Source organism: Molossus molossus, unplaced genomic scaffold (assembly GCF_014108415.1).
Source record: "Molossus molossus isolate mMolMol1 unplaced genomic scaffold, mMolMol1.p scaffold_m16_p_2, whole genome shotgun sequence".
In the NCBI taxonomy this organism is placed as follows: domain Eukaryota; kingdom Metazoa; phylum Chordata; class Mammalia; order Chiroptera; family Molossidae; genus Molossus; species Molossus molossus.
The window spans coordinates 111,696,254-111,709,321 of NW_023425355.1; the positions used below are offsets into that span (position 1 = coordinate 111,696,254).

The 13,068-nt window shown below is 35.4% G+C and overlaps 1 non-coding gene across 1 annotated transcript; it reads left to right on the top strand.

The window, feature by feature from the left end:
- Positions 1 to 12,403: 12,403 nt before the first annotated feature.
- LOC118636840 lies at positions 12,404 to 12,537 on the top strand. The gene has a single exon (XR_004960809.1). It is a non-coding gene; the product is annotated as a U11 spliceosomal RNA (small nuclear RNA).
- The last annotated feature ends 531 nt before the right edge of the window (positions 12,538 to 13,068 follow it).

Here is a 13,068-nt window from a genome sequence, read left to right on the forward strand (position 1 = left end):
TTTCAAGCCGGCCAATGTGTCTCTCTGAAAAGGCAGTTTCTTTAGTCTATGTATGCATATTTTATATATAGTTAATATATATGTGTAATTGCCATGACTCATTGAACACCAGAGATGTATACTGTGTCTGTGTTTATGTATGAAGAAATAGAGTCACACAAATAATTAGAAGAAATGTTTAGTCATTTCACTACATTAAATTCACTTTTATGAAACAAACAAGGATATCACTTTATAGTTGGGTAATTCTTGGCTTCTGATCCCTGTGATCAAACTCTTGGCTCTCTACATTTTATATCTATATGTGATTTTGGAATTTCAATGTTTTTTTCAATAAAGAATTGTTTATATCATGTAGATCAACAGATTTTTGTATATTTGCTTATTCTGTCAATAAGTATAGACTATTGCCCTGGATGGTTTTGCACAGTGGTTAGAGTGTCAGCCTGAGGACCAGAGGGTCCTGGGTTCGATTCCTGGTCAATGGACCATACCTGGGTTCCAGGTTTGATCCACAGCCCCGGTTACAGTTGTGCAGGAGGCAACCAATTAGTGTGTCTCTCTCACATCGCTGCTTCTCTCTCTCTCCTCCCTCCCTTCCTTCCACTCTATCTGAAAAAATCAATGGAAAAATATCCTCAGGTGAGTATTAACAACAACAAAATTAATAAGTATAGAGTATTTATCTTTATAATTGTAATAACCAATGTTATCCCTATAAAGTTAATTAAAAAGGTGTATTTTAGGATGTTCATTTTTACCACTCCTTATGACTTATATCAATAAATTATTTTAGCTGTGGGTAATAAATAACTGGACTAAAATGGCTTAAAGCATAAATACAGTTATGTATATTTAATAAAAAGCCCTGAAATGGATGGTGTCAGAGATGGCCCAGAATTTTAATTATGTACTAAGGACAGTTCTCTCTACCCTTCTATTCTTGTTAACCAGATAAGGGATTTTATAGTTCAGCATATTGTTTCTCCTAGACTGGGTCACATTACTAACCAGAGCAGAATTTTCTTAGCAGGAAAGAAGGAGAAATAGATTTTGAATGAGCAACCGATAAGATATGCCTCAATTTTAATGTCATACTTTAAGAAAATATAAGCCGTTCTCATTTACCATATGCTAAAGGAAAATGTTGTAAACAATGACCTAATTGAATTTATTCCAGTGAACAGTGCTATAATTACAATTAGAGTGAGCATGATTGCTGAAATACTTCTAACCCATGAAGGCTAACTTATAAAATTTCAGTCTGTATCACAACTCACATTGTATTTGCCATTTGTTTTTCAATCTATCATTGTTTTCCAAACATTTCTTGGCTGAACTTATACATTTGTCTTCTAGATAACTTGAGAATTAGCTTTCCTCATCCTATTTTTGTTTAATTTATGGAGGCATTTTGATTGAAATGGAATTGTATTTACTAATTAATTTTGGTAGAAATGAAAATTGCATATAGTTTTTAAGTATTATATAAAAGCATTGATGAATTTGTAAGCAAGATTATTGCAGGAACTGACAATGAACAGGGTGGGTGACAAGAATAAAGGGTTATAGCATTTAGAATCAGTGGAAATACAAAGAATAATGAAATCATAATACATATTCATCAGCAAAAGTATAAAGAGAAAACCAAAAGTTGATCTGGCATTACATTTCCCACTATTCAGGGTGACTTCTTTTTTTTTTTTTATCCTCATCCGAGGACATTTTTCCATTTTTTGTACAGACAGAGTGGGAGGGAGAGAGAGGAAGAGAGAGAGAGAGGGAAACATCGATGTGAAAGGAACACATCGAGTGGCTGCCACCCGCACGACCAACCAGGGCCGGGGACAAACTGCAACCGAGGTACATGCCCTTAGCGGGAACCGAACCCGGGTCTCTCCGGACCGGACCGCAGGCGGACGCTCTAACCGCTGAGCCAAACCGGCCAGGGCCATGGTGATTTCTTAATTGGAAGTTTCCAACATAAAATAAGAAAAATAAGATTTAGCCCTGAAGGAGTATCATTTGGCATTAAAGGAATATTAGTTTGTTACCAGCACTGATATACTGTGATAAACTCTGTATTCATGCATTACAGAGAATCCCATGATAACAAAAGAGAGGTCTTACATCATCCATAAGACACATGTTCTCCTTTGCACGATAGATCAACAGTCTCTTAAAGTGAGTCACAGAGTAATTCTGCTTTCCTCTGCAGCTAAGATTTATTGTGAGAATTACATTAGATATTGTGTGAAGAGCTTACTTGATACATTGTCAGATATATAGTGTGGATTTAGTAAATGGTGGCTATCACTATAAATGGAGAAATATAATGGTAGATAGTATTAGTTTCACTTTACAGAAAATGACTCAGATCCCTTAAATAGCCTTGTCAAGGTGTTCTATATAATATACACCATCTTGCATACTAAATTATGCTATCCCATTCCCACTATACTTTGTTGCCTGCATTATTTACCAGTATCTTGCTATATCGGGAAACCATTACTCAAGCCCTTTTTTGTTAAAAAGACAATTATATCAAGGTAAGAAATGTCCCCCAAATATAGATATTTAGTATAACCAGCATGCTCTTGAAAAAAATGAAGCAAATCTTTGAAAGTTTCCTAAAAATGTAAAATCTAGGGATATGAAAACATACTAAACATCTTGAACTACATGGACATGACTTGGAGATTGTCATAGAATCATAGGTTGTTAGACCTTGAAGATCACCTAGCCCATTCTCTTTAAATGACAGAATGATGGCATCTGAGCAGGTAAGGAACTTGCCAGCATTAACACATTCCTAGTTCAGTCCCATTCTTTGAACTAATATGACAGACCGAAAATGTGAATTGTAGTAATCTCTGTATAAAAACAATAATTTTTACAGTAAAATTAGGAATAATGATGCACTTTATTACATTTTAAATTGTATTAAATATTGTTTTAGGTAAACAATATTAATTATTGCTTTTGTTTGTAATCTGTTTTAATATGTCTTTGGTATAAATGAAACAATCACTAATGATAAAAATGGGACAAAAAGTTTTATTGAAAATATAGTTTTGGGGGAAGACGGCAGTGGCAGGACTGGAGTGAGGGTCAGTGTGTGAGCGTGTGAGTGAGTGCACGAGAAAGTGTTAATGGACATGAGTGTGGATAAATAACCTGAAGCAGTGCCAAAACATAGGGAAAAGGGTTCCTGTGGTGTGAATGGGTAGCTTACTACTTCTGTAAGCGGCTTGTCAGGGCTCTTCTTTCTGCTAGGCAGGAAGGCCCCACCATTTAGGAAGATCTGTTGGTTTTCTCTGGGAGGAGGCAGAAAGGAGTGGCTAGGGCCAAGTAACCTGAGTCCAACAGTGCGCCTTGCATCATCAGACCAGTGGACACTGCTGTGTCAACGTCGACCAGAGCACAGTAGTGGCACTGTCAACATATCTGCTCATGGAAGCAGCAATCTGCTGAGGGCCAAGCACCATCTCTACAGCAGCAGCAATAGCAGCCAGCTTGGGAGCAGAGCAACACCCTCAACAGTAGTAGCCTAATAGGATCCTAGCATCAACCTCAGCAGCACTAGCTCCAGCATGGGAGCCCAGCACTTTTTCTGACAGCAGCAGTGACTGGCACAGGAGTGGAGCCCCGCCCCCAAAAGGAGCTGAGGCTCAGGAGCTGAGACACTGACCGCCAGCAACAGAGGCTCAGAGCAGATATTCATCCCCAGGCAGCAGCAACAGTCTGTATCATCAGCTGAGATCCATCCCCAGCAGCATCAGCAGAGGCTGATCATGAGTGGTGCCCCAGCCCAAATAGCAGCAAAGTCCCAGGAGCTGAGCATCTTCATCTCCCAACAACAGCAAAGGATTGGGAGCTGAGAGAATGCCCCGGTAACAGCAGGAGCAGTAGCAGCATAAACCAGGAGCTGACAGTCACTCACAGCAGCATTAGCAGTGACTGATCAGGAGCTGAGCCCAATCAGGCAGCAAAACACCCCAGCAGCTCACCAGGTGGACCCGCACATCCCAGCAGAGCACCAGCTGGACCCAAGCACCCCAGCAGCGCCTACCACAACAGACCAATACCAGCTGCCAGTTGTCAGTCCTCCAGGACCCACAGCAGTCAAGAGGCAACATGCACCAGAACAGTCTGGGAGGCACAGCAGTCTTATTTGATACACACCAAGCTGCCTACACATCCTAAAATGCCTCACTGGGCCTCAGACTATGAGACTGCCAAAATGGTGAGACAAAGAAACAACTCCCAAATGAAAGAAAAGAGGGAATCACCAGAAAAGGAACTACATGAAATGGAAGTAAGCAACTTGTCAGATAAAGAAATCAAAACAATGATTTTAATGGTGCTCAAACAACTTAGTGAGAACTACAAACAGCGGAAACTACATCAGCATTAAAAAAGAAGTAGAAGCTATGAATAAAACTCAAGTGGAAATATAGAATGACATAAGTGATATAAAAAACACCTTGGAAGGATTCAATAGTAGATTAGAAGAAACTGAAGACCAAATCAGGGAGTTAGAAGACAAGGTAGAAAAACAAAACAAAACAAAACACCCAAATAGAGCAGCAAATGAGAAAAAAATAAAAAAATAAAAAGCAGGAGGGGAGTTTGAGGGAGATTTGAGACAATAAGAAATATAACATTTGCATCATAGGGGTACCAGAAGGAGCAGAATATAAGAAAGGAATAGAGAACCTGTTTGAAAAAATGATGACAGAAAACTTCCCTAATTTGGTGAAGAAAAAAGTTACACAAGTCCAGGAAACACAGAGTCCCAAGCAAGATGAACTTAAAAAGACCCACAGATAGATGCATCATAATTAAAATAGCAAATGTTAAAGACAAAGAAAGAAATTTAAAGGAAGCAAGAGAGAAAAAGTTACCTACAAGGGAGCTCACATTAGACTGTCGACTGATTCTCAATAGAAACACTGCAGGCCAGAAGGAATTGTCATGAAGTATACAAAATAATGAAAGGCAAGGGTCTGAATCCAAGACTACTCTATTGAGCAAGGCTATCATTCAAAATTAAAGGTTAAATAAAGAGCTTTACAGACAAAAACAAACTAAAGGAATTTACTGCCACCAAACCTGCACCGTAAGAAATGATAAAGGGACTGTTGTAAGAAGAAGAAATATATATATAGAGAGAGGAACACAGGCATAAAGTAAAAATGGCAACTAATAAGTACATGTCAATAATGACCTTAAATATAAATGGCTTAAATGCTCCAATCAAGACATGGAGTAACTGATTGGATAAGAAAACACAACCCATATACATGCTGGCTACAAGAGACCCACATCACAACAAAAGACACACAGGATGAAAGTGAAGGGATGGAAAAAAAAATTTTCAGGCAAATGGAAAGGAAAAAAAAATGGCTGGTATAGCAACACTTATGTCTGATAAGATACATTTCGAAATGAGAATCATAATAAGAGACAACGAAAGTCACTACATAATATTAAAGGGAATGCTCCAACAAGAGGATATGGCGCTTGTAAACATATATGCATTGAATATAGGAGCACCAAAATGTATTGAAAAACTTCTGAAGGACTTCAAGGGAGAAACTGATAGCAATTCAATCATAGTGGGTGACTTTAATGTCCCATGGACACCACTGGATAGCTCTTTTAGACAAAAGCTTAACAAAGAGAGTCCCTAAATGGCGAACTAGATCAGTTGCACTTAATTGATATTTACAAAACATTTTACTACAAAATTGTAGAATATACATTCTTCTCAAGTGCACATGGGACATTTTCAAAGATAGACCACATGTTAGGACACAAAGTAAGTCTCTCAAATTCAAGAAGATTGAAATCATATCAAGCATCTTAGATCACAATGGCATGCAACTAGAAATCAATTATAATAAAAACACTCAAAAACATTCAAACACATGAAGGCTAAATAGCATGTTATTAAACAACAAATGGGTTACCAATAAGATCAAGAAAGAAATAAAAAGCTTTATGAAAACAAACACACAATATTACAAAATCTATGGGACACAGCAAAAGCAGTCCTGAGAGGGAAGGTCATTGCAATACAGGCCTACCTCAAGGAAGAAGAAAATTTTCTGATAAAACATCTAGCCCAGCAACTTAAAGATTTAGAAAGTGAACAAAAAGAAAAATACAGAGCAAGTAGAAGGAAGGAAATAATAAAGATCAGTGCAGAAATAAATAACATAGGGACTAAAAACACAATACAAAAGATCAATGAAACCAAGAGCTGATTCTTTGAAAAGATATACAAGATTGATCAATCTTTAGCCAGACTCACCAAGAAACAAAGAGAGAGAACCCAAATTAATAAAACAAGGACCTGGAGAGTATTATGCTAGGCAAAACAAGCCAAGCAGAGAAAGACAAATATCACATGATCTCACTTATTTGTGGAATATAATAAACTAAACAAACTGCTAAACCCAGAGACATGGAGGTGGGGTACAGGCTGACAAGCCGCAGAGGAGGGGGAAGTTTGTGGGGTAAGAAATAAACCATAGAACTTACATGCATGTATGCATGACCAATGAACATAGACAACAAAGCTGGGGATGGGTTTGCGGGTGGGAGGGGGAAGGGGAGGAGGATGTCAATGGGGGAAAATGAGAAACATCTGTAACAAAAACAAATTAATAAATTAAAAATTAAAAAAAAAAGAAAGGGGTGAAGTAACAATGGACACTGCAGAAATACAAAGGATTGTAAGAAAATACTGTGAACAATTATATTCCAACAAATTTGACAACCTAGGCAAAATGTACACATTCTTAGAATCATATAGTATTCCAAAACTCAACTGGGAAGTGTCAGAAAACCTGAACAGACCATTAACAGTTAAAGGAATAGAAGAAGTAATCAATAAAATCCCAGCCAACAAAAGCCCTGGTACAGACGACTATACAAGGGAATTTTACCAAACATTCAAAGAAAAGCTATCACCTATTCTCCTCACACTATTCCAAAAAAGTCAAGAGGCAGGAAGACTCCCAAGCTTTTTTTTATGAAGCCTGCATAATCTTAATCCCTGAACCAGGTAAAGACACTACAAAGAAAGAAAATTACATGCAATATTCCTGATGAATATAGATGCCAAAATCCTCAATAAAATCTGAGAAAATAGAATCCAGCAACATATTACAAAAATTATTCATCATGACCAAATGGGATTTATCCCAGGGATGCAAGGCTGGTACAATATTCATAAATCAATAAATGTAGTAAACCACATAAAAAATGAAAGATAAAAAACATATGATCATACCAATAGATGCTGAAAAAACATTCGACAAAATGCAGTACCCATTTCTGATAAAAATGCTCTGCAATATGCAAATAGACAGATTATATCTGGACATAATTAAGGCCATATATGAAAGACCTACAGCCAACATCATACTCAATGGGCAAAAACTAAAAGCATTTTCCTTAGGAACAGGAACAAGAGAAGGATGTCCAATTTCATCACTCTTATTTAACATAGTACTGAAAGTCTTAGCCACAGCAACCAGACAAGAAGAAAAAATAAATAGGATCCAAATTGGAAAGAAAGAAGTGAAACTGTCATTATTCACAGATCACTAAATGTAGTAAATAACCATAAAGACTCCATTAAAGAAGCTACTAGATGTAATAAATTAATTCAACAAAGTAGCAGGATACAAAATCAACATCCAAAAATCTTTGGCATTTTTGTACACCAATAATGAATACGCAGAAAGAGAAACAAACAAAGAAACAAAACTATCCCATTTACAAATGCAAAAATATATTAAGATACCCAGGAATAAACTTAACCACAGAAAAAAGGACATGTTCACAGAAAACTACAGGACATTAAAAAAAGAATTAGAAGAAGATATAAAAATTTGGATGCATATACCTTGTTCATGGATTGGAAGAATTAACATAATTAAAATGTACATATAACCCAAAGCAATCTATAGATTCGCTGTAATCCCCATTAAAATACCAATGACATATATCATAGAACCAGAACAAATATTCCAAAACTTTATGTGAAACCAAAAAAGACCCTGAGTAGCCACAGCATTCTTGAAAAAGAAAAATAAAGTAGGAGGGATCACAATACCAAATATCAGGTTATGCTACAAAGCCACTGTAATCAAAACAGCCTGGTACTGGCACAAAACAGGCATATAGATCAATGGAACAGAACTGAGAACCCAGAAATTTACCCAAGACATTATGCTCAATTAATATTTGACAAAGGTGTCAAAACTATACAATGGAGTAAAGACACACTCTTTAATAAATGGTGTTTGGGGATGGATGAGATGAACCAAAGAACTTACATGCATGAATGCATAACCAATGGACATTGACAACAAGACTAGTGGGGGGAATCTAGGGGGGGAAAAGGAGTAACATCTGTAACAAAAATAAGTTAATAAAAATTGGAGGAAATAAATAAATGGTGTTGGGAAAATTGGACAGCTACATGAAAAAAATGAAATTAAACCATCAATTTACAGCACACACAAGAATACACTCAAAATGGATAAAAGACTAAAATGTGACTTGTGAATCCATAAAAATCCTAGAAGAAAATCTAGACAGCAAAATTTCAGATATTACACACAGCAGAATTTTCAATGAAACAACACCTAGGGCAAGAGAAACAAAGAAATAAATTAATACATGGCACTAAATTAGGCTCAAAAGCTTCTACACAGTAAAAGAAACAAAAATAAAAATGGAAAGGGAACCTACTATATGGGAGAATGTAATTGCCAATGATATATCAGATAAAGGTTAATATCCAAAACAGATAGGGTACTCATACAACTTTACAAAAGGAAGACAAAGAATCCAATTAACAAATGGGCAGAGGACCTAAATACACACTCCTCAAAACAGGCATACAAATGGCTAAGAGACACATGAAAAAATTCTTAACGTTACTAATCATTAGAGAGATGCAAATTAGAATGACTGAGAGGTATCACCTCACACCTACCAGAATGGCTGCGATCAACAAATCATTAAACAACAAGTGTTGGCGAGGGTAGGAAAAAAGGGGATTCTAGTACACTGCTGGTGGGAATGCAGACTGGTGCAGCCACTATGGAAAACCATATGGTGTTTCCTCAAAAAATTAAAATTTGAACTGCCATCTTACCCAGTGATCCCACTTTTAGGAATATACCCTAAGAAGCCTGAAACACCAATCAGAAAGAATACATGTACCCCTATGTTCACAGCAGCACTATTTACAATTGCTAAGATCTGGAAACATCCCAAGTGTCCATTAATAGGTGAGTGGATAAAAAAATTCTGGTACATTTACAAGATACAATACTATGTATGCAGCTGTAAGAAAGAAAAATCTCTTATCCTTTGAGATGACATGGAGGGACCAGCAGAGTATTATCCTAAGTGAAATAAGCCAGTCAGAGAAAAACAAGTATTGCATGATATCAATTATTTGTGGAATATGATGAACAAAATAAGCTGATAAACAAAATAGACCCAGAGATTCAGAAGTACAAATTAGACTGACAAACCTCAGAGGAGGGTGGGAGGGAAAAGATAAACCAAAGAACTTATATGCATATATGCATAACCAATGGACATAGACAACAATATGGTGAAGGTGGGGCAGCAGCCGGGAAGAGGATGTCAATGGGGGAAAAAGGAGAAACACCTGTAACAAAAGTATATTAATTAAATTAAAAATTTAATAAAAGAAAATATAATTTTAAAGTTTACTTAGATTACAGTTTGTATTTTTTTACCAGTTAAAAATACTTTAATGGCAGTTTGTATTTCAATATAAACAACTATAATCAACATCATTGAAAAAATTATAACAGTGAAGAAGTAAACAAAGCAAACCCTTCCCTCTTTCCCACACTATTGCTCAGCAGTAAACACTTTGAATAGTTTAGTGGGTATTCTATTTCTACATCAATCCATTTACTTACGTAAAATTTAGATACTTAGCTTGGTAAATTAGCTATCTGAATCATTTTCTACTTGTTTCTTCTAAAGCAATATGTCTTGGTAATCTTTCTGTCTTAGTACAAATAGATGTACTTTATTCTTTTTTAATTGTTGCATATATTCAATGGCATAAATATTATAAAATTTACTTGATTATACCATTACTGATGGTCATTTAAGTTGTTTTTACTTTTATCAATTATTATTCACAAAAATGCTGCAATTAATCTCAATCTACATGTTTCTTGATGTATGTATGTGCTGAGTCCTTCTCAAGGATAGATACCAGGAAGCATCTGAATGTGTTTACATATTGCTACATTGCATTCTCCAAGATTATTTTGCCAATTTACGCAATCACCAATAGTACATGAGAGAGTCTGACTCCCCATGTGTGTGATAACTCTTAGTGTTAGTGATCCTTAGCTTTTATCTGATGCCCAGATAATATTTCTTGCTTCTATTCATTTCAATGTATGTAATTCACAGTATAATAGTACAATATTTTTGTCTCTTTTATCTAGTTTTTTACATTTTTGTTGATTGTGCTTTTAATTTTATGTGATATCTTTACATATTCTTGTGTGGAGGCAAAAAATAATTTCCCCACCTTTTTCTGGCTGAACTAATAATCAAATTAACATGAGACAAATTAACAGAAGACAATTACCAAATTTATTACATATGCGTATATGGGGGTTCCATGAGATTATGAAATCTGAGCACATATTGTACAGTTGAGGTTTATATGCCATTCTGGATTTAGCTGAGGGAGGCTACTTACAGGTAGATAAAAATAATCCAACATAATAAATAAATTATTGGTGGGCCACCCAGAAACAACAAAACACACAGGGGAGGTCAACAAACAGAATTCTGCTTGGATACTCCCTTCCTGCCACACTTAACTCATATATGCTAAGGTGAATATGCTAAGGTTTCTTTACTGAAAAGGTTTTATTTATTTATTTATTTATTTATTTATTTATCTGAATTCCTTTAGGCAGGTAAGGGGAAGGGTCACAGTTTCTTTCTGAGTCTTTTGTTTAACCAGCTTAAAACCAATATCACAAAAGTCATATTTTGGAGTGGTAAACTCTGGTCGCTCTCACTTCATGTTAATCCATTATGTTATATGAAGCAACTATCTTCTTCCAGGTACTTGTTTATGGTGGGATATAAAACATTCCTTTAATTGTCTTATGATAAAATCATACTTTTTCTTTTTTATATCTACTCATTTTCTACTTGAAAATTTATAAAAATACACTTTAATCTTTATACCATAATTCTTGAGGTTTAACTATTTTATCCATCTTGAATTTATTCTTTACAAATGTGAATGTAGAGAATTATGTGCTTTGCTAGTAAAGTCATAGAATTATGTTCCAAAGTAATAAGCATACAGAAAATAAGAAGTCAACTGCCCCCCAAAAAAATTACAAAAAAAACTTTTAATTTTGGCCAGTCAGATAGTGTCTGTTCATTTACTGGGAAAATAAATCTGTCTATGTTTAGCATAAGGATTTATATGTTTGCACATATTTCTCTGGTCTTGGTTATATTCTTCATTTTTCAAGCATTGTGTTCATTTGCATTTAGCATATTTTGGCTTTAAATTCATTGTCTTTCTAGCATTTTTATGAATTTTCAACTGCTTTTGTTTCATTTTTCTCCTGCAGCACATCACATTTCTGTATTTAAATTTTAATACATATAAAACATACATAAATTTAATTATATATATATTAGTTTTTTTAATTCTCACCTGAGGATCTTTTCCCATTGATTTTCAGATAGAGTGGGAGGGGGAGCAGAGAGAGAGAGAGAGAGAGAGAGAGAGAGAAGAGAGAGAGAGAGAGAGAGAGAGAGAGAGAGAGAGAGGGAAGCATAGATGTGAGAGAGACACATCAACTGGTTGCCTCCCGCATGACTCCATGTGGATGCTCTAACCACTGAGCAAACTTGCCAGGGCTATATTACTTTTATTTAAATGTGAAAATACACAGTTAATCATTAGCTACAACATTGTCTCGCTATGAAAACATGTTAACATGCTTTCACTATCTTCACTCCACAGCCAACTACAACCGAAACATACATATACATGTCTATACACACAAGCACACATATTTATGCACTTTATATATTCAGATGAGAGCCTCTGGAATCTTTACCCTAGACTAATATTGAATTTTTTAACTTGATGCATCAGTGTTTCTAACTCCTCAGTTGTCCAAAACACTATTTGTATTCACAGTTGAAAATATATATGTGCATGTATATAGGTATGTGTGTATATAAACACATATGTATATACAACTGTGTATATGCATGAATTTACATACATGTGTACAAGAGTTTTCATTACAGCATTATTCATAAAAACCACAAAGGAAAAAAGGGCTTCTGTCGTGAGTGGCACACGTAGAGCAGCTTGATTGCTCTACGTGCGGAATCGACATCAAGAGATTTCGGAAGCATAATTTTTTGGTACTTGGGCAGCCGGTGATCGTTGGTCCTGGCGCCTGTCATCTGAGGTTTAAAATAAAAGTTCGGAAAAATAAAAAATAAAAACCACAAAGGAGAAATGATCCAAATGTTTAACTGATGATTATATAAGCAAAATTTGGTATATCCATACAATGTATTATTTGGTCATAACAAAAAAATGAAGTACTGATGCATGCTGCAACATAGATGAACCTTGGAAACATTATGTTACATTAAATAAGTCAAGCACAAGCGGCCACATATTGTATTTCATTCATATTAAATGTCTGAATTAAGCAAATCCATTGAGACAGAAAGTAGATTAGTGGTTTCCAAGCTATGAGGGGAATGTGGAATAAAACCCTAGATACAGGGTTTTATTTTGTGGTGATGTAAATATTTTGGACTAAGATATTGTTGTTAGTTGCACAACATCATGCATATGCTATAAATCACTGACTTGCACATTTGAAAATAGTTAAAATGGTGAATTTTATCTCAAAAATTTTTCAGAACATATATAATTAACATAATATAACATAATCAGTGATACTGTATAATATTCAAGTA